General features: G+C 41.4%; 1 protein-coding gene across 4 annotated transcripts in view; it reads right to left on the reverse strand.

Annotated features, from left to right (window-relative positions):
• Positions 1 to 19,850, reverse strand: part of RPS7 (ribosomal protein S7) — an 838,959-nt gene that overhangs the window by 622,222 nt on the left and 196,887 nt on the right. The window contains exon 1 of one of the 4 annotated variants that reach the window (XM_050754087.1): positions 15,006 to 15,009. The exons of the other annotated variants lie outside the window; for them this stretch is intronic. The gene's annotated coding sequence lies outside the window, so the exon portion shown is untranslated. Of the gene's footprint in view, positions 1 to 15,005; positions 15,010 to 19,850 lie in introns of those variants that run through there. 4 annotated transcript variants of the gene reach the window in all.

The following is a 19,850-nucleotide window of genomic DNA, read 5'->3' on the forward strand; positions in this document are numbered from 1 at the left end:
TGAATCTTTTCTGGTCTGGGATTATGAAAGAAAGAAAAAGTATTGAGTGAAACAGGGAAGTGAATTATTTGAAAATGAGACCCTTGCTTAGAAGGCTCTGAAGTGGCACTGGCAGGAATGTGATGTACCCAGTAATTACAGGAGGGACAACATCGATCCAGGGTAACCCTCTCTGACAGCTGGAAGCAACCAGAGGACAGCTTCAACCAAATCGCTGGCCCCCACGATCCCACGGAGTCACAATCAGTGACGGAGTCGCAACGCTCCAATTCACCCAAGACACACAAAACCAGCCACTCATCCTGCAAGAGTGATTTTTGGCCACACTTTCACACATGGGAAACTCATCTTCTTTCGTGAGGACCACAGTGACGGAAGAGAGGTGCCCTGCGAGGGGCTGCGAGGCCTTCTCACCACTTCCTCATTCCTTTGTCCCACAGAAGCACTGATTCTCCCCCTGCCGCCCGCGGGAAAGCTGCCAGCACACAGATGTTAGAGAGCTGGCTAATCATCACTGTGTTCTAGTTACATTTGTACATTTTTGGAATTCCGGCTTTTGGATGATTTTCCTCTCCACTGAATAAAACAGTAATGGCCTCCACCTGACGCTGATGAACGAACACACTTTTCTGCCCTTTCCTTCCCTGTCAAGGCATCTGAAATTCACGAGAGCATAAATAACATTGCACAAAGCCCTCAGCAGATTCCATCCGAGGCCAGCCTCTATTCACAGCCCTCGGAAGACACTGGAAATCAGGCCTCGGAGCCTGGGAATCTCTGCCCCACTGTGCAAATGATTTGTGGTGCTTTCTCGGGACCGTGTCACGCTATTTCTGAATCTCTTTGCCATTATGCGTCTAGCCATCCACACTCAGCAATCAGTGGGACTGCTGTGAGATGCTCGGTTGGGGAGCAGGGCCATATGTTTCCGGAAATACCGCTCCAGACTTGCTAGCTCTGGACTTGGGGAGATCAGATGGTTCGTAAGTGGATTTGGCGTTGGCAGGTTTTTCACATGTATTTTCTTCTCTGAGGTTTCAAATGAAGATATTACAGGTTGGGGTCTGCAGATCCAAATTACTTTGGACTTTAAAATTTTAATTATTAGGGAGGGAGTTTTAAATGTTACTTTCCAAATAATTGATATAACTTAAACTTTTATTATGAATAAAGTTAAATGTGCACAAAAGTAGAGGGATTAAATATTAAACAATTAATAATCAATAAATAGCCCATATGCCAAACTCAGCCTCAGCAATTACCTACATTGCAATGGTCACGTTTTGTCCGCCAGTTGGAAGGGAAATGCTGTGGTCTGAATGTTTGTGTTCCTCCAGATTCCTACACTGGAATCTTAACCCCCAAGGTAATGGCATTAGGAGGTGGGGACTTTGGAAGGTGATGAGGTCATGAGGGACGAGACCTCAAGATGTGAAAGGGAACTGGGTTGCTGCCTTGCCTCTTTGACCATTTGACAACACAGTGAGAACATGCCATTTATTAGGTTGGTGCAAAAGTAATTGTGGTTTTCGCAATTACTTTTGCACCAACCTAATATATACCAAGAAGTGGCCCTCAGAAATACTAAATTTTATTGTGCCTGGAACTTGGACTTCCAACCTCCAGAACTGTGAGGAATCCATTTCTGTGGTTTATAAGCCACCCAGTCTATGGGAGTTTGTTTTGTAGCCTGAATGGATGAAGACAGGGAGTATTTTTGAAAGAGGCATTTATTTTTTTCCCCAGTGAAAGTTAAGTTTTCTTCCTCCAAAATATTTACATGGTGAAGTTTTAAAAATAAAATATACATTCAGTGAAGTGCAAGTGACCATACCCATATGCCAGAGCCAAGATTGGGATGTAAGACATTACCAGCACCCAAAAGCCCTCCTCACACTTCTGCTAGTCACTACCCCGGACCACTAACGGTGCTCATGATCCTCATTTCCATCCCTGTAGATTAGTTTGTCTGTTTTTAAATTGTATGAATGAGTTTATGTAGGATGTGTTCTTGTACATCTGCCTTCTTTCACTCAAGATTGCGTCTGTGAGATTCTTTGGCATTATCATGTATAGCAGGTGCTCACTCTTGTTATTGCTATGAAGGATTATTATTTCAAACCACAGCAATTTATTTATCTATTCTACATTTGATGAACTTTTTTCTCGTTGTTTGGATGTTAAAAATTAGGCTTCTGTGAAAATCTGGTCCATATCTTTTAATGCACTGATGTACATGTTTGTTAGATATATATCCAGGAGAGGAACTGACATGCTTGTTGAGTATGTGTGCATAGCCTTTCAGTTTTCCAAAATGTTTTCCAAAGAGTTTTCCAAAGTGGATCCACCAATTTACTTTTCCACCAGCAGTGTATGAAAGTGTTAGTTACTACACATTCTTACCAATACTTGACTTTGTCTCTCATTTTCACTTTAGCCATTGTGTTAGATGTGTAATTGTATAGAATTGTAATTCAAATTTGCATATCTATGATAGCTAATAATACTGGGCAATTTTCCATATCTTATTGAACATTTTGTGAAGAGCGTGTTCAGGACTTTTGCTCATGATTTATTGAACTTTCTGTCCTTTTGTGTTAATTTGTATGAGTTCTTTGTGTATTATAAATGCAGGTCCTTTTCATGATATTTGTACTATGAAGATCTTTCTCACTACAGCTTGCTTCCTAACATTGTCCTAGGATTGACAGACTTGTTAATTTTCATGAGGTATAATTAATCAATACTCTGGCTTAAGTTTAATGTCCTTTCTGCATGAAAGATAAGAAGGTATTCTATATTCTAGATGCTGTATTGTTTTACTTTACACATTTAGGTCCACAATCATTATGGAAATGACAATTTCCACATGGTATTAGATAGGGCTCAAGATTCGTTGTTTTCCTATGTGGATATATAATAGATTGATCATAATTTAAGAAAATTATTATTTTTCCTTTATACCATGGTGTCACTTTTGTGGTAAATCAAGTGAGTACATATGTGTGAATCTGTTTACAGATTCATATTTTGTTCCTTTGGTCAATTTGTGTATCCTTGCACTAGTACTACATTAGATTAATTATTGTATCTCTGTAATAGACTTGAAATCAGGAATTGTAAAGTCTCCAACTTTGTCTTTGCTGTTCTTTGACATTTGCACTTCTACAAAGAATAAATTTGTTAATTTGCACATACAAACACACACACATATCACTGTGTTGGAATTCTGATCAAGATTGCATTGAATCTATATATTGATTTGGGGGGGAGTAATACATTTACAACATGAAGTCTTTAATTCATAAACTTAACAGGTATTTCTATTTAAGTTGGTCTAATTATTTTAGATAATGTTTACATAAGATAAAATTCACAATTTTAACCATTAACCACTTTAAAGTATAAAATTCATTTTTAAGTGTATTTGCAATGTTGCACAACCATCATTCCTATCTAATTCCAGAACATTTTCCTCACCTGTATGCATTAAGCAATCATTCCTCTTTCCCTCCTCCCTGAGTCCTTGGCAATCATTGATCTCCTTTTTGTTTGTAACAATTTGCCTCTTCTGGACATTTTATATTAATGGAATCCTACAGTTTGTGGTCTTTTGTGTCTGACTTCTTTCACTTTGCATAATGTTTTCAATGTTCATCCCTATTGTAGCTTATATCAGTATTTCATTTTTTTATGGCTGAATATTATTCCATTGTGTGTATCCACCACAATTTTTGTTTATCCATTCACAAATGGGTGGACATGTGAGTTGTGGTATAGTTTGGCTCTGTGTCCCCACCCAAATCTCATGTTGAATTGTAATTCCCAATGTTGAAGGAAGGACCTGGTAGGAGGTGACTGGATTGTGAAGGTGGAATTCTCCATGCTATTCTCATGATAGTGAGTGAGTTCTCAAAGATCTGATGGTTTAATAGTATGTGGCGCTTCCCCCTCACTCTCTCTTTCTTGCCGCCATTAGAAGAAGGTGCTTGCTTCCCCTTCTCCTTCTGCCATGATTGTAAGTTTCCTGAGGCCTCCCAATCATGCTTCCTGTTACACCTGCAGAACTGTGAGTCAATTAAACCTCTTTTCTTCATTAAGAACTACCAGTCTCAGGTAATTCTTTATAGCAGTGTGAGAACAGGTTAATACAGGTTGCTTTCATTTTTTGGCTGTTGTGCTATGCTGCTATAAATATTGGTGTACAAGTTTTTGTATGAATATATGTTTTCATTATTCTTGAGTGTGTAACCTGAAATGCAATTACTGAGTCATATGCTAACTCTATGTTTAACTTTTCAAGGACTGTAAAACTGTCTTTCACAGTAGCTACACCACTGCACACTCCAACTAGCAAAGTATGAGCTCTCCAAAGACTTCATACATTGAATCTACACATTCTCTTCAACAGTGGTTATTTTTTTTATTATAGCCATCCGAATGAGCATGATGTGGTATGTCATTGTGGTTTCAATTTATATTTTCCTGTTGACCAAGGATATTGAGTATCTTTTCATGTGCTTATTGGACATTTGCATATCCTCTTTAGAGAAATACCTATTCAAATCCTTTGCCTATTTTTCATTTGGGTTGTTTGTCTTTATTTTGTGGGTTTACATGAATCCTTTATTCTTAACACTAGACAATTGTCAGATTTATGACTTTCAAATATGCAAATATGTTCTCACAGTCTGTGGGTTACCTTTCTACTTTCTCAACAGTGTCCTGTGACACACAAAATTTTACATTTTGGTGACATACAATGTATCAATTTTTTTCTCTTGTTCTATTTGCTTTTAATGTTATATTTAAGAAACTGTTGCCTAATTGAAGGGCATGAAGATTTACATCTATGTGATATATAATTTTTATTTCTCATATTGATACTGTATATCTGCTCTTTTTTCACTATCGGTCTTGCTAGGGAATTATTAATTTTATTTGCCTTTAAAAATTAACTTTGGGCTCTTTTTCTATTCTATTCATTATGCTTTCTATCTTTATTTTTATTATTTTATTTTTTTCTACTTTTTTGGGTATAATATGCAGTTTTTTAAAGATAGCTTCTTACAATGGCTTTCTAGTTAATTGATTTTCAGTATTACTTGGATTGTAATGTATGCGTTTATAAATTTTCCTCTAAGCACTGTGTCAGCTATACATCAAGTTCTGAAACATTGTATTTTCCTTGCCATCCAGTTAGTGTATGTTCTCAATGTCTTTGTAATTTCTTCTCTTCTCATGATTTACTTAGTATTGTATTGCTTAATTTCTAAAAATTTGCAAATTTTCTAGTTATTTTCTAGTTATCATTATTGATTTCTTGCTTGATCTCACTGTGGTTATAGAACACATTAAATCATTTAAAATGTGTTTAGAGTTGATTTTTGGTCTATAATATAAACAATTTTTGTAAATATTCTATGTGAATTTGAAAAGTTGAGTCTATTTTGGTAACTGTGTTTTTCACACATTTGTAATTTGTTTAATTTTTACTGGGAGAATTGTTTTACAATCTTTTTATGATTGTGAATTTCTCTATTTTTTAAGTCAATTTTTAGTTTTTGCTTTATGTGTTTTGAAATTGTGTTATTGGGTGCATAAAAATTTAGGATTTAAACTTTCTGTTAAGTTTTCCTTTTATATTTCAAAATTTCCCTTTTTATTTTATCTCTAAAATACTTACTGCTTTAAAGTTCGCTTTACCTAAGTTGAGTTATACTAGATGTTTTTTGGTTGGTGTTTTCAAGGTATATAATTTTTGATTATTTATTTCAAATTTTCTGTATTCTTATGTTTAAATATATTTAATGTAAGCAACATATATTTTAATTTTAAAATACAGATTACAAAACTTTTGTCTTTTGTTCGTATTATTTGCATTTTCATGTAATGACATCCCTTATAGTTTGGTATTTAAATCTAGTATTTTACCAGTTCTTCCCACTTGTACTGTGTGTTCTTTGTTCTGTTTTTCTCCTTTCTAGCTTTGTTTTGATCAGTTGTAACTATTTTTAGTTTTACAGTTAACCTTTGCACCTAATTAGTTATACATGCTTTTATTGTTCTTTTAGTGGTTCCAGTAGAGATTGTAAGATTGTAACATGCATCCTTGATTTATCTGAGTGCCAGTTAAAAATGTTTCTTCTATTATTCCCTGGGTAATTCAAAAACATTGTGACACTTGGACTCCTGTTTTTTTGTGTAATTGTTGTTATATTTCAATCATATATTGTTATATTTTGTGTAATTGTTGTTATATTTCAATCTTAAATCTCATAAGATTGTAAAATCATAATGATACTGTGTAATCAAGTAGAGTTAACCACATATTTACCCTTTCTGATGATTTTCATTTCTTCTTGCCTTTCAGAGCTTCTTTATGAATTCATTTCACTTTCTGTTGAAAAACTACTTTTTGTTTCTTTATATATATCTTTGGTATTGTTCTACTCATGATGAATTCTCAGTTCTTTCTGTCTAAAAACATATTCATTTCACTTTAATGTTTAAGAGCTATTTTTGCTATGTCTTGAATTCTAATTTGGAAATATTTTCTTTCAACATTTAAAACTACCATTTAATTGTCTCCTGGCTTCTCTTTAAGCTGCAAATGTAGTTGTCAGTCTCATTGTTGCTCTTTTGAAGGAAATGTTTCTCTTTTGTTTTAACTAGTTTTAATAATTTTTTTCTTTTTCCTTGTTTCTCAGCAGTTTTACTATAATGTGAATTGATGTTTTGCAGGTGGAATTTTAAAATAATCCCCAATGACCCTCACCCCTTTGTAATCGTCTCTTCTTCTGTGTGGGTGGGACCTATGTATAGGATATGACAGCACTCCTGAGATCATGCTATGTTGTGTATAAACGGATTCTGCAGATGTAATTGGGGCCCCAGATTAGTCGGCATTGAGTTAATCAAGGATTAGATTATCCCACTTGGGTCTTTTAAAGATGTCGTCTGGGTCTTTGGGGGTTTCCCAGAAGCCATGCTGTGAGCTACTTAGAGGTTCAAGTGGCCTGTAGCAACTTAGAGTGGTCTTCCAACAGTCACTAGAAAAAAAAAAGGGACCTCAGTCACAAAACCATATGGGATTCAATCCTGTCTGCAATTCTGAAAGAACCGAAAAGAGGTGCCCATGCTACAGATGAGAACCACAGCCCTGGGAGACACCTGGATTGCAATCTTGTGAAAATCGAGCAAAGGACTCAACTGAGCCCTGCCTGGCTTTCAGTTCTGCAGAGCTGTGAGATGATACATGTATGAGGTTTTATGCTTTAAATTGGTGGCAATAGAAAGCCAGAACTTGCGTTTTCAAAATTTTGTTTGCAGCTTTTAATTCTTGCAGAGAGGTAATATACCTTTTAAAATTTGTGGATCATGTCTCATTTTTTTTGGAAAATGTCTAGCCAGCATGTCTTCAAATATTACTTCCACTCTGATTTTTTCTCTTTTACCTTTCTTGGTTTCCAAGAACCTGCATGTTAGACATTTACAGAGTACCTAATGCATTTTACATTTCATGTATTTTGTTCCAAAATCATAGATTTTTGTGTCTCAATCAAAAGCTCAAAGCATCCATGAGATTCTGCCACCACCTGAGTGGGATGTACTCTCTAATTTTTGTCTCTTCAGCTCCATGAAATTTTGAAACATCTACATAGCATTTGAGCATCTTAGCAGGCCCTTTCTGTTTTGTGTCTTGGCTGATTGCTCCATGCATGCTCCATTTAAAAGCTGGTCCAGTGCTTCAGGAGGAAATTGCATGCAGACATTTGATTTGCTTTCCTGTGTTTCCCTTATTTCTGGGGTCTTTATTCTTTCAGAGCTGGCTGTTTGATGGTACTGAACTTCAGTTTTATCTTCCCAACTCAGTGAAGGTTCAGTTAAATCTAGGCCATAGTTCTCTCTTTAGACTTCATGCCTCAAAGAGAAAATTGGGAAACGACTATGGAGGAAAAATCTGTACAGAAAAGTACAAATCAACTCATTTTCCTTCCCCTCTGGAGTCTTGACTTTTCTAGTACCTTCATTGATTTCCGATCTTCCAATGCTCTAAAATCGTTCAGTTTTTAATGTTGTTCTCCATAGGAGGGTTCTTCTAATATCAGCTGCCACACCAGATCTCAGCTAGTAGCAGTCAAAACAGTGTAGTAGGCATACTCTAAGTGAATTTTCATTTCTCAAAGAAGCAACACATAATACTCCTTAAGTACTGCTTGAGAATTAACAAATGAGAAACATACTGAAGGAAAAGTGCTCATCATTAACCTGAAGCGTGTTCATGATTCATGGCCAAAACATGTTCATGGTTCAACAGGCCTCTAAATAGATAGAAAATACAAATACTTTGAAATAACTAAAGAAGCAGATGAAAACCACCATCATTAAAAACGATGAAGAAAGGGGAGCTTCAGTTCAGAAGGTGGGACACAACGAATATCACCCGACCTCAGGTAATCAATACCGTGTGTAACCTGCCTGCATTGTATAGAACTTTGAGGCACAGATATACCTTTGGGAAAGTTCTCAGTGATACCTCTCAGTTCTGTCACTCATGCCTTGGGGCCAAGCCCTACTTTAGCAAGGAGAATTTCATAAAGGAACTGCAGTAAAAACACATGAGACATGGGGCCAGGCACAGTACTTTGGGAGGCCGAGACGGGCGGATCACGAGGTCAGGAGATCGAGACCACCCTGGCTAACCCGGTGAAACCCCGTCTCTACTAAAAAATACAAAAAACTAGCTGGGCGAGGTGGTGGGCGCCTGTAGTCCCAGTTACTTGGGAGGCTGAGGCAGGAGAATGGCCTGAACCCGGGAGGCGGAGCTTGCAGTGAGCTGAGATCTGGCCACTGCACTCCAGCCTGGGCAACAGAGCGAGACTCCGTCTCAAAAAAAAAAACAAAAAAAACAAAAAAAAAACCACACACACACACGTGGGTTGTGGAAGTCACATGGAAAGGGCTTAGACTATTAGTTTACCCAACACATTCTGTATTGAACAAATCGTTCACATTTTAGTTTCAGTTTTTCCATTTGTGAAGTGAAGGTTGATGTGACAATTAGCACGGAATCCCTGTCAACTGCCTGGTCCATGGTAAAGTATGTCTCTCTCTCTCCCTTTAAGCATTGCCTTTTCATATTCAGGGGCTTGTTATATATTGACACCACTCTATTACTTCCTTCTTACATGTATCTGGCTTCAGTAACTTCTTTTTCAGTTTGTGATGTGTGTGTCTGTGTGTGTGTGTGTGTGTGTGTGTGTGTGTGTGTGTGTGTGTTGGGGGAAGGGTTGGGCTAGAAAGGGATGGATAGTGGGAATTTATGCTGTGGGAAGCTACTCCATCACAATTCTAATGAGTCCAGCAGCCTATTCTCTGAGTGATCCAGGCAGCATTCATTATCCCCGCCAGCCAAGAGGGTCAACATGGCCCTGGAAGCAAAGGAGGAGAAGGTGGCAATTTCTAGCAGAGCAGAAGTGGTGGCAGAAGGATCACCTGTCTGTGGAGACCCTGAAATGATGCAATTACAGGACCAGCATAGGGTGAGATTTCAGGGGCACCCAGGCCAGGCCTTCGGAGGCCCCCTTGTGATGGGATGATTATGAAGTGCACACGCGTGCAGAGGTTCTGGGGCTGGGCCACACCAGACATCTATGTGGAGAGACAAAGGAAATAGGATGTTACATTCCAGAGCACGCCAGGGAGAATCATTCAGCTCAGATGTCTGTGGAATCAGAGGAGGGTGGGGGACCAGTGTAGCGGGGACCGGAGCTGGGAGAGAAACAGGCTGATAGGAAGCGTGAGGAGGCATCACAGTCAAGATGGCTAACACTAGGGTGAACAGTCCTGGGTGAGTCCAGACAGCAAACTGTAAAATCTCCAAATCTTCAGATTTTCCTCAAGTTGAGTGATGACTGTTGTTCTTGAACAGGAATATGGTTTTTAAATTTTTAAAAATTATTATAAGGGGCTGTGGTCCTGGCTGTTACAGGAAGGCAGAGTGTGACCCGTCAGCTCACCGCCCGCCTCCCGCCTTTGTCTTACGGGGTCCGAGACGTGGTGGGGAAGCCCACTGTGTTTGGGATTCACCGAATAACCAGTGGGTGGGTGGCTTTGGACAAATGTCAAACTGGAGAAAGCTGCCCCCCCGCAAATTCCTTCCTCACCCCTTTATTTCCTAGGAGCCCGCAGAATGCGTGGCTGGAGAGCGTTCAGAAGGAGTTGTATTTAGACTCCACAAAAGCACGTGACAAAGCCTCGTGACATTTTACTTGAAAAAATTACTTCAGATTGATGTGAGCACATCCATATGGATTTCAAACTGGCAGAGAGACTCCAAGCAAAATGAAGCAGTGGACAAGGACGGTTTTCTGGGGTGGGCGACTCCTGGCAGTGAGTGCTGAAGATGGCGCTCTCTTCTACCATGGAGCTTCCATTCTGTGCACCAGGCCTGAGTGTCCTCCGTGAACACGGACCCCAGGATAACGCGGAAGGCCAGAGTGGACCCACCTGGAGGACCAGTCTTCACCATCGCCACTGTGTCCCAGGAGGATGCGGGAAGGGTCCCGTTGCTCTCTGCCGTGTCCCTTCCTCCAGCATGGTCATTAATCTCCTTTCTCTCTGTGTCAACAGTAACAGAATCAGAGAACCTGAGTGAGAGGAGGATCGCCCCGAGGTCACATTTCTGTTTTAATCAGCAAGGAATTTATGGAGAGAGGTGCTGTCATTTATACCTGCAGCTATGGGTGCAAAGTCCCTGTAGCTATGAGATGGTTGAGACCACAGTAGGCACCTGCTGTCTACCTACACAAGGCTGGGCACTGATTCCTGTCCTCTATTCCCTCAGGGATCCAGATCTTTATTGGGCCCCTCTGGATGCTGACAGGGCTTCCTACGTACAGGGGTGATCAGGCGTCTTTGGCGATGAGCACAGAGATCAGTGAACCTCGTCTCTCCTGCTGGAAGAGCGGGGCAGCCGTGTGGGAAACTGTGCTAATGTGGGAGTCAAGCTGACTCAGATTCAAGTACGGCTGCTTTATTGGCTTTGGCAGCTTTCTTAACCATTCAGGGCTTCCATTTCCTCTTCAGTGTGCCGAGAAAATAATGCATACTTGGTAGGAATGTGATGCAGGTTAGAATACTGCCTTACATCTCCCAGTGCCCTAGACTGAAGGTGGTACCTGGCACATGACCAGAGCAGGTGCTCAGTAAGTGTTTGCTGAACTGAACTGCACTGGTAAAAGCATCCAAAGTGCACCTGGACCCTGATGACACAGTAGTCACGCTGTCTTTGGAGGTAAAGAGCTCCAAGAATCACAACTAAGTTGTGTTTTTTTACCTTTGAGATCTTCAAGGTGTGCATGGTTCTAGGGAAAATCAACCAGCAGTGGCTTGGAACACAAATACACTGAAAAGTCATCACACTGGGTGTCTGTGAGGAGCCCGGTTCTCTTTGCCATGGCTTAGAAAGGTGGATGGGATAGACACTTTCTTTATTTTTGTGTGTGTTTTTTAAGGTGTTTGTTGCCAGAACTGTTAATATCACTGGCATTCTGTGTCAGGCAGAAGGGACAGTCAGACGATGGCCTTCATGGTGCACGGTGAACCTCATGGCTGAGCTGAGATTCCATGCCTGGTGTATCAATTGAAAGTGAGTTTACAAGGTCCAGGGATCCAATTTTACAGGATTATGTTTATGCTTTGCTTCATAATGGAAAACTGCCTTTGTCAGTTAAATAGAGGGTGGAAATGGTTTACGTCTGGCTTTCATGCCACTCTTTCCTCTAGACAGGGAGATGGTTTCAGAGAACACGCATAGCGTGCATCTCAAATACTTCAGAACACAGAGAAAAATAGCCCCATTCTGTGCAGAGGACAGGCAATCACAGTTCCATCTGTTAAGCTTCTGTATCTAGCAGAAACTTTAGATTTATTATCTCATTCAATTAATTTTTTTCAAACCACACCAGGAGTTGGGCGTTGCATCCACCTTACAGAGGAAGGTGTTGAGGAAGCCGTGGAGCTGGGATTTTCACCCAGGTCTCCTAGCTTTGGAGCCTGCGCGCATCCTACTGGGGTTTTGCCTTTTGTGGGATTGAAGTGTGCTCCTTCCGTGTTTCTCAGTCTTCAGCCTCACCCAGCTTTAATGTAGGGCTGAGAGGAGTGCTGGTCTTTGAACAGTGTGAAGCCCCAATCATTCCTTGTTTCTTGTTTTTCTTTGAGATTAGGTTGTTTCTGGCCAATTACACAGTACTCATTGCAGACTGCAGAGTACAATTCGAACACCTCGCTGAAGTATCCACAGCGGCCGGCACCACATCTTCCATTTCCCATGGATTATTCACGCGCCACACAGGGGCCTCAGCTGCCCAGTCCACTTAGTGAGGATAGTTCTTCTGCCTAAAAGAAAGAGAAGAAGCAGCAAAAAAAGAGGGCAAGTGGGACCTGCTTTTATTCCCCACTGGGGTGATAAATAAAGGCTTCTTCTCCTGATTTAGTTTAAAGAGATATAAATTTAGGCTTACAAAGAGAATAGTTGGTGATAGAGATTTTCTCAAACACACAGGTTGGTGTTACAATCAGAAGATTTTTTTATTTCGAAATAAATGATGCATTAATGAATCATTTGTCCTAATACTCTTGAATCCACCCATTTTCTTAGTCCGGGCTGTTGCCGTCCCTGTTGAGGAGCGCCCAGCCTCTCACCCAACCTTTCAGGTCCAGATGTCCTGTGGAGATAGGGTTCACTTTAGCAGAGACCTACTTTACTGTGCTGCCGTCATGTAGCCTTCCCTGGGTTCCAACCCTGCAGAGCAAATCTCATTCTTGGCCTAATCTCCAGTGCTCTGGGCTGTGCCCACCTCTCCAGCTTCCCTCTCCTCTCTGGGAGCCACACTGTGCCCCAAACACGTGGTGTGATTTATGGGTTTTCAGAGTCCTGTGCTCTCCGTTCCCCAAGGCCTCACACCTGGCTTCCTTGGTGCAGCCCTCTGTCTCCACTGCCTAGGGCTCCCCCACACTCCCCGGGGTACGCTCCTCAAGAAGAAAGGCCCCGCTTCTCCAGATACTCCCTGCTCCCCTCACCCAGCCTGCAGCGTTGGGGGTTGGTCCTGTTGGCTTCTGCAGCATCTTGTTTTTACCTTGAATTCCTCCCACCATATTGTAAGCACTCATTTTGCTGGACTCCATCTGGGGCAAGAATTGTCTTCTCATCAACTCTAGCACCTACCAGGCTGCTGGGTACATAAAATAGGTTTGCAGGAACTGTTTGTTGAATCAATAATCACTACTGATGGATTTTTTTGTTGTTGTTGCCATTCTTCATCCCACATCTATTGGGCGACCACCACATGTCAGGCGCCAGGTTACCTGACGCAGCCAACTCAGGAAGCAGCAGTGACAAGAACAAGACTGTGGCAGCTCTGGGCAGAAGGTAGGGAAGCCCCCAGCCCTGGGGTCTCTGTCTTAGGTGGGTTTCAGGCGTGGGGTACCTGGAGCTGGCCAAGGAGCTATTCCTTAAACTCTTAGCCTTGTAAGGGCCTTGAGATGATCTGGTCTGTATTTTTAATAATTGTTTTAGCAGTGGAACCAGTCCTTAAAATATTATCGTACATGAAACTTAATAAAAGGGCTGAAACTCTAGACTATTCTGGTTGAAATTGGGTAAGGGTCTGGGACTCTCACACACTGCATGTCTCTCATCCCAGTTGCCTAAAAATGGTTTGGGAAAATACAGACCTAGCCTAACAACAGTCTCTAAGACGGGAAATGACTTGTGTAAAACCACACAGCTAGAGGCAGGGAAGGCACTAGGACTTGTACCTGACTACCTTTAATCCAAAGTTCATCTTTTCAATCCTGTATTCCACACTGATTCCTCCTTGTAACTATCTATCTATCTATCTATCTATCTATCTCTATCTATCTCTATGTATCTGTCTATATCTATCAGTCATCTATTATTCATCAATTATCTACCAATCAATTATCTATCAATCATCTATTATCCACTATCTGTCAATCATCTATCAATGGACTATCAACCATCTACCTACTATTTATAATCTATCAATCATCAATCAACCAATTAATCATCTACCAGTTACCTATCATTTATTATTGATCATCTATCACCATCCATTCATCATCTATCATCTATCAATTATCTATCAACTATCTATCTATCATCTGTCTACCAATCACATATTCTTCTTCTTCATTATCATCATCAGCAGCAGCCGTCTGTTTGGTTTTCATTCTGTGTCACAAAGATAAGCAATTTGCAAACAGGTGTCCTGTATTCATCCATGGGCCATAATTTTCTGTGAACCCTGACCTGGTCTTTGCAGGACTGACCCCTCTAGGAACCATGCTGCTAACCTGCAATGACCAGCAGTCCGAATGTCCCAAACCTGTTCAGGCGGTAAATGCTACCTTCTGCTTCCCCTTTTCTCATCTGACCTTAGCCTTTGCTGCATCAGAGCCAGGGACTCTTGATTGTCCCACTTTCCTTTCCAGTCCTTCCCAGGCACATGCTCCCTAGGCTCCTTCCTCTTCCCTGGACATGGTGTCATAACTGACTTCAGGTTTCCCTTGCATCAACCCCAGTCCCTGAGAACAAAGCCCAATACTGACCCTTTGTGGGTGGCAGCCTTGCCCCGTGTGCCTTAAGACCCTGGGGCTGGGTGGTTTCCCATGCACTTGCTGGCTTCTCCTTCAGTAAGACTCTGGGATGCTGGGCCATGGGCTGCTGTGGAGACTAAGCTTCCATCCACTTTGCAGTGCCTTGAGTGCTGGGTCTGTGGTGTGGGAGACGGTGAAGGGAAAGGGCTCTGCTCTGCACCATCCTTCTGGTGCACATCCACAGAAGCTCCGTCAGCATCACCACATGGCTCCCATGGTCACCCCAGGCAACTTCGTGTAACTGCAAAGGGTGGCGAAAGTGCGGAGGGCTCTGTGGGTGTGAATTCCCAATGAGTCCTAGAGGTGGAGTGCGTCATTCTCCCCCACCATTCTTGGCCGGAACTTTGACACGTGGCTCCCCTTGAAGACAAGGGGGCTTGAAAGACGCATGGCTCCCCTTGAAGACAAGGGGACTTGAAAATATGGTCGCTGGATGGGCTGCTGTTTTTCAATAGCAACTTTACATTAGGAAAGGCGCATGGGTAATTGTTAGACAGCCAACAGTCTCTGTGAAACATGGTACTCATCTGATGTCCAGTGTTTTGTAAACTGTCCCTTTATATATTTTGTGCATTCATTGGTTATTTTAGGCAGGAGAGTAAATCCAGTTCCTATTTGCCCACCTTGGCTAAAGTGGAATTCTCATACTGGTTTATTCTTCATGCTTCTTTAAAATTTTTATTTTAGTGTTTTCTTTAGAGTCTGTCTATCTATCTATCTATCTATCTATCTATCTATCTATCTATCTATCAATCATCTATCATCTATCTATCTCTGTACTTTTAATTAATCATAGTCTACCATCCAATTATATAATGCCACTCTACTTGTAGTGTAAGATCTTACAATATACTCCTGATTTCTTCTTCCTGTCTTTTATGCTATTGACTTATATTTTATTTTTACATATGTTATAAACTGACAATGCATGGATACTAGGTTTGCTTTGGACAGTCAGTTATCCTTTAGAGCAATTAAAATGAGAAAATCCTTTTTAAATTTACGTTCACTTATGCCATTTTCAGTTGTCTGCAGATCTAAGTTTGCCATTTTCAGATTAAGTTTGCTTGAAGAACTCCCTTTAATATTTCTTACAGATAAAATCTTGTGGCAATTAATTCTCTCAGTTTTTGTCTCAAAAAAAGTCCTTTATTTTTCTATCCTTTTGATAGATGTTTTTACATGGTATAGAATTCCAGGTTGACAGTTTTTTCTTTGTGCTCTTAGTACTTTAACGATTGTAATCTATTGTCTTTTGCTTTGCATAGTTTTTGAACAGAAGTCTATTGTAATTTTTTGTTTGTTTGTTTGTTTTTGTATGCTATGTGTCTTTTTTCTCTGGCTTCCTTCAAAAGCTTTCTTTACCTTTAGCTTTCAGCAGTTTGAATATATGTATGCTTTTTTTTGTCTATTTGTTTTGTTGATATTTATCCCACTGGGATTTCTTTGAGCTCAATAGTTGTGTATTTTTGGTATGTTTCACTAATTTGGGGAAAACCTTGGCCATTACTTATTGAAATATTTTTTCTTCCACACTGCCCCCCCTTTTTCCATCTGGGATTCCAATTATATCTATACTAGATCATTTTCTATTGCCCCACAACTCTTGCATGCTGTTTCCTGTTTTGTCACTGTTTTATCTTTGTCTTTCAGTCTGGCTGATTGCTATTGACATTCAAGTCACTAGTTCTTTACTCAGATGCCTCAAGACTACTGATGAGCCCATCAGAGATAGAGAATATTTCTGTTCCTGCTTATTGCAGCCTCCCTTCCACTATTTCTAGCATTTATAGTTGACTCTTACATTTTTACATTTTTTTTGAGACAAGATCTCACTCTGTTGCCCAGGCTGCAGTGCAGTGGCACCATCACAGCTCACTACAGCCTTGACTTCCCAAGGCTCAAATGATCCTCCCACTTCAGTCTCCCAAGTAGCTGGACTTAGAGGTGTGTAACCCCATGCCGGACTAATTTTTGTATTTTTTGTAGAGATGGGTTCTCACTCTATTGCCAGGCTGGTCCCGGACTCCTGGGCTCAAGCAATCAGCCCAACTTGGCCTCCCAAAGTGTTGAGATTACAGGCGTGGGCCACCACACCTGGCCTGATTCTATCTTAGAGTTTTCATCTCTCTACTGAATTTCCCCATTTCTTTTTGCATATTGCCCACTTTTTACATTAGCACTTTTAACATATTTTTCATAGTTATTTGAAATTTCCATATGATAGTTTCAACACCAGGGTCATATTTGTATCTGGTTCTGTTGTATACTTTGTCTCTTGATTGCCTGTGTATGTTTGCCTTGCTTCTTTGCATAGCTCACAGTTTTTGAACATTTTTCACAGAACAGTAGAGTCTGAGGAAATAGAATTTATACCTGAAAATGAACATACAATTTCCTTTCCGATGCCTGTCGTGTGGGTTGTTGAGTTAATCGAGTTAGTAGTGGCTCTTGCTCTGGATTTTGTTGTTGGTAGTGTCACCCCCAGGCTGTCTCAGGCTTCTAGGGGTCCCGTTTGTTTAGGGTGAATTTACTGGGAGACTTTTGTCAATGACTGTGCCACCTTCAGCTTTAGATCTTCCCTTTGCATCTGCACCTCAGAAAGGCACTCCTTTGTCCTCATTCTTCCCCAGCAGTCAACTGCATTTCCTTGTTACTGGGTGTCTCCAGCCTGGTGCTGGGGTGAGGGTGACGGCATTCCTTCCCATGCTGGGTTAGCTTCAGTCTCTGGTAGGCCCCATGTCCCTGCATCTCAGGGCTGGGATCTTCAACCTGATTCTACCTTTCCCCAGCAGTACAGGTGTCACACTCTGGGCCTAAGGTATTTTCTGTTCCTCTTTCAGGTGCAGTGGGTCTTCTCTTGCGTTCTGGAGTGGAAAGCTTTAGGTCTTTTTTTCCATGGGCACTTCCTCCCTTTGCCACAATGGCTGCCATTCCTCCTCTTCTGTTACTTGGTAAGCCTGAAAAAAAAAAAAACCTATGAATTTGTGTGAATTCCTTTTTTCTTTTCTTGACTTCCATGGTTCCATACTCTTGCACTAGCTCACATTTGTTCTTTAGTAACTTGTTCAGACTTTCAGCTGAATTCTTCTTACCAGCTTCTATGCTGCCCGCCAAAAGCAAGTGTTTGAGTTCCCTCACTCCTCTATGGCTGTTTCCTTAGGATCTGGGTTCGCTGGTTTCACTCTGACTTCAGCTCTCTGTTGGATTCAAGTAAGGATATTGTTCTATGGATTATATATATATATTTTTTTTGTATTGTGGTAAAGGTGGGCATGATGCTATCTAGCTTTCTACATTTTAAGTGGAAGCCAGAATCTGCTTTTTTTTTTTTTTTTTTTTTTTTGAGAAGGAGTCTTGCTCTGTTGCTCAGGCTGGAGTGCAGTGGTGCAATCTCGGCTCACTGCAACTTTCGCCTCCTGGATTCAAGCAATTCTCCTCTCTCAGCCTCCCAAGTAGCTGGGATTAGAGGCATGTGCCACCATGCCTGGCTAATTTTTGTATTTTTAGTAGAGATGAGGTTTCGCCATGTTGGCCTGGCTAGTCTCAAACTCCTGACCTCTGGTGATCTGCCCTCCTTGACGTCCCAAAGTGCTGGGATTACAGGCATCAACCACCGCATCCAGCCTGCCTTTATATTTTAAATTACTAGTAGCTCTTTTAGTTCTCTCAGTACTTTCTTTCTGAGCATCCTGTTCTTGCAATATGGGTGCAGTATCTTCTCTCATAGGTGACTATTAATGATAATGTCTCCTTCTTAAGTTTCTTTTTTCCACTACAGTCTCTGCTTCCTGCAAGTTGCTTTTGCTCCTGTTTGATTGTTCTGGTCACTGGCTTCCTTGTTAGGAGCACTTCTCTGATGTCTAGAATTTCTTGACCATCAGCTCATGATTAAGAGTGATAGGCCAGCAATCAGTTTGGCAGTTCTGAAAGCTTGAGCAGAGGTGGTCAACCGTGGGCTTCCCTGCAGAGCCTCTGACGTCAGATTCTTGGTTCTTTCCTCTTTGGTGACTCAGAGTCCCAAGAGGAGATCCTTCCAGTCTCTCATATGGAGAAATATGTTTGGCTGCCTCCTGGAAGCTGAGTGTCTGGTTCCAGAGTATTTCATTTCAGTTTTAAAGGGACTTTATGAATGTCTTTCTGGAATACTATTCCTCTTTCTTTGTGTATTACTCTTTTCCCAAATCTAGGAAAAGTTGTGCCTATTTAGAATACCTAAATAGACTTGAAAGTTTAATTAAACTCTGCAGGATGGCCTTGTTCCTACTTTCCTACCAACTTCCTAGGAGTGTAAGCATTAGACTTTCATGCCCAGAGCAAAGCCCTTTTATGTACTTCTCCCTTTCAGCCCCAGTACTGGGTGCAGGCTCACAGTTCCTCCATATTTACGAAGAGAAAAAAGTTATGAAGAGACCGATTAGCCAAAGCCTCAGCCCTGGGCTCCTGGTGAGTGCTGGGCAGAACCTTGCTTTGTTTCTGCATCTATGTTTGTGCCATGCCGCTCAGGATTTTAGACTGTCTTCCAGAGACGGGGAGCTTATCTGCACCCACAACAAGTGATGGCAAATGGTCAGAGGAAAAAGGCAGTCAGAGCTGGGAAGACTTAGGTGGTGGCTCCGTGGTAGGGAGGAGGGGGCATTTCTCCTCCCCATCACCAAGTGCAGTCCCCTGGGGCTTGGCATCTTGCCAAGCTGTTGCACACCCATCATTTTGTGAATCCTCCCAATGGCCTGTGAACCAGGAGCAATGAATTTTATGACCCCCCACTTAAAAGTTGGGTACATTGAGGCTCAAGAGGAAAGGACTTTCCTAAGGGAGAGTACTTCCATGTGCACAGCAGAGAGCTGACGTCTCAAGGGCTTAACGCTGTAGCCGTTGGTGAGCTCTAGCCTGAGTTAATGAAGTGGGGCTTCGCCAACATCTGGGTATGGGAGGAAACTTGGAATGGGCTTTGTTGGACAGTTAACGAAGAGAAATCCTTGGCGCCTGGTTTGAGAAGTGGAGAAGCTGAGGTAATGGGCGCACCGCTGGCTGGCCTGCAAGTACAGGGCCCTCAGGTACCATGGGCAGTTCCCACCCTTGGCCGTAAACAGGTGTCTTACCGCCTCTGCTGTCTGTGCAACTGATTTCTTCATGAAGGTTACAGATGAGCTTGTTCTCCACTC

The sequence above is a fragment of the Macaca thibetana genome, chromosome 13 (genome assembly GCF_024542745.1).
Source record: "Macaca thibetana thibetana isolate TM-01 chromosome 13, ASM2454274v1, whole genome shotgun sequence".
Lineage (NCBI taxonomy): Eukaryota > Metazoa > Chordata > Mammalia > Primates > Cercopithecidae > Macaca > Macaca thibetana.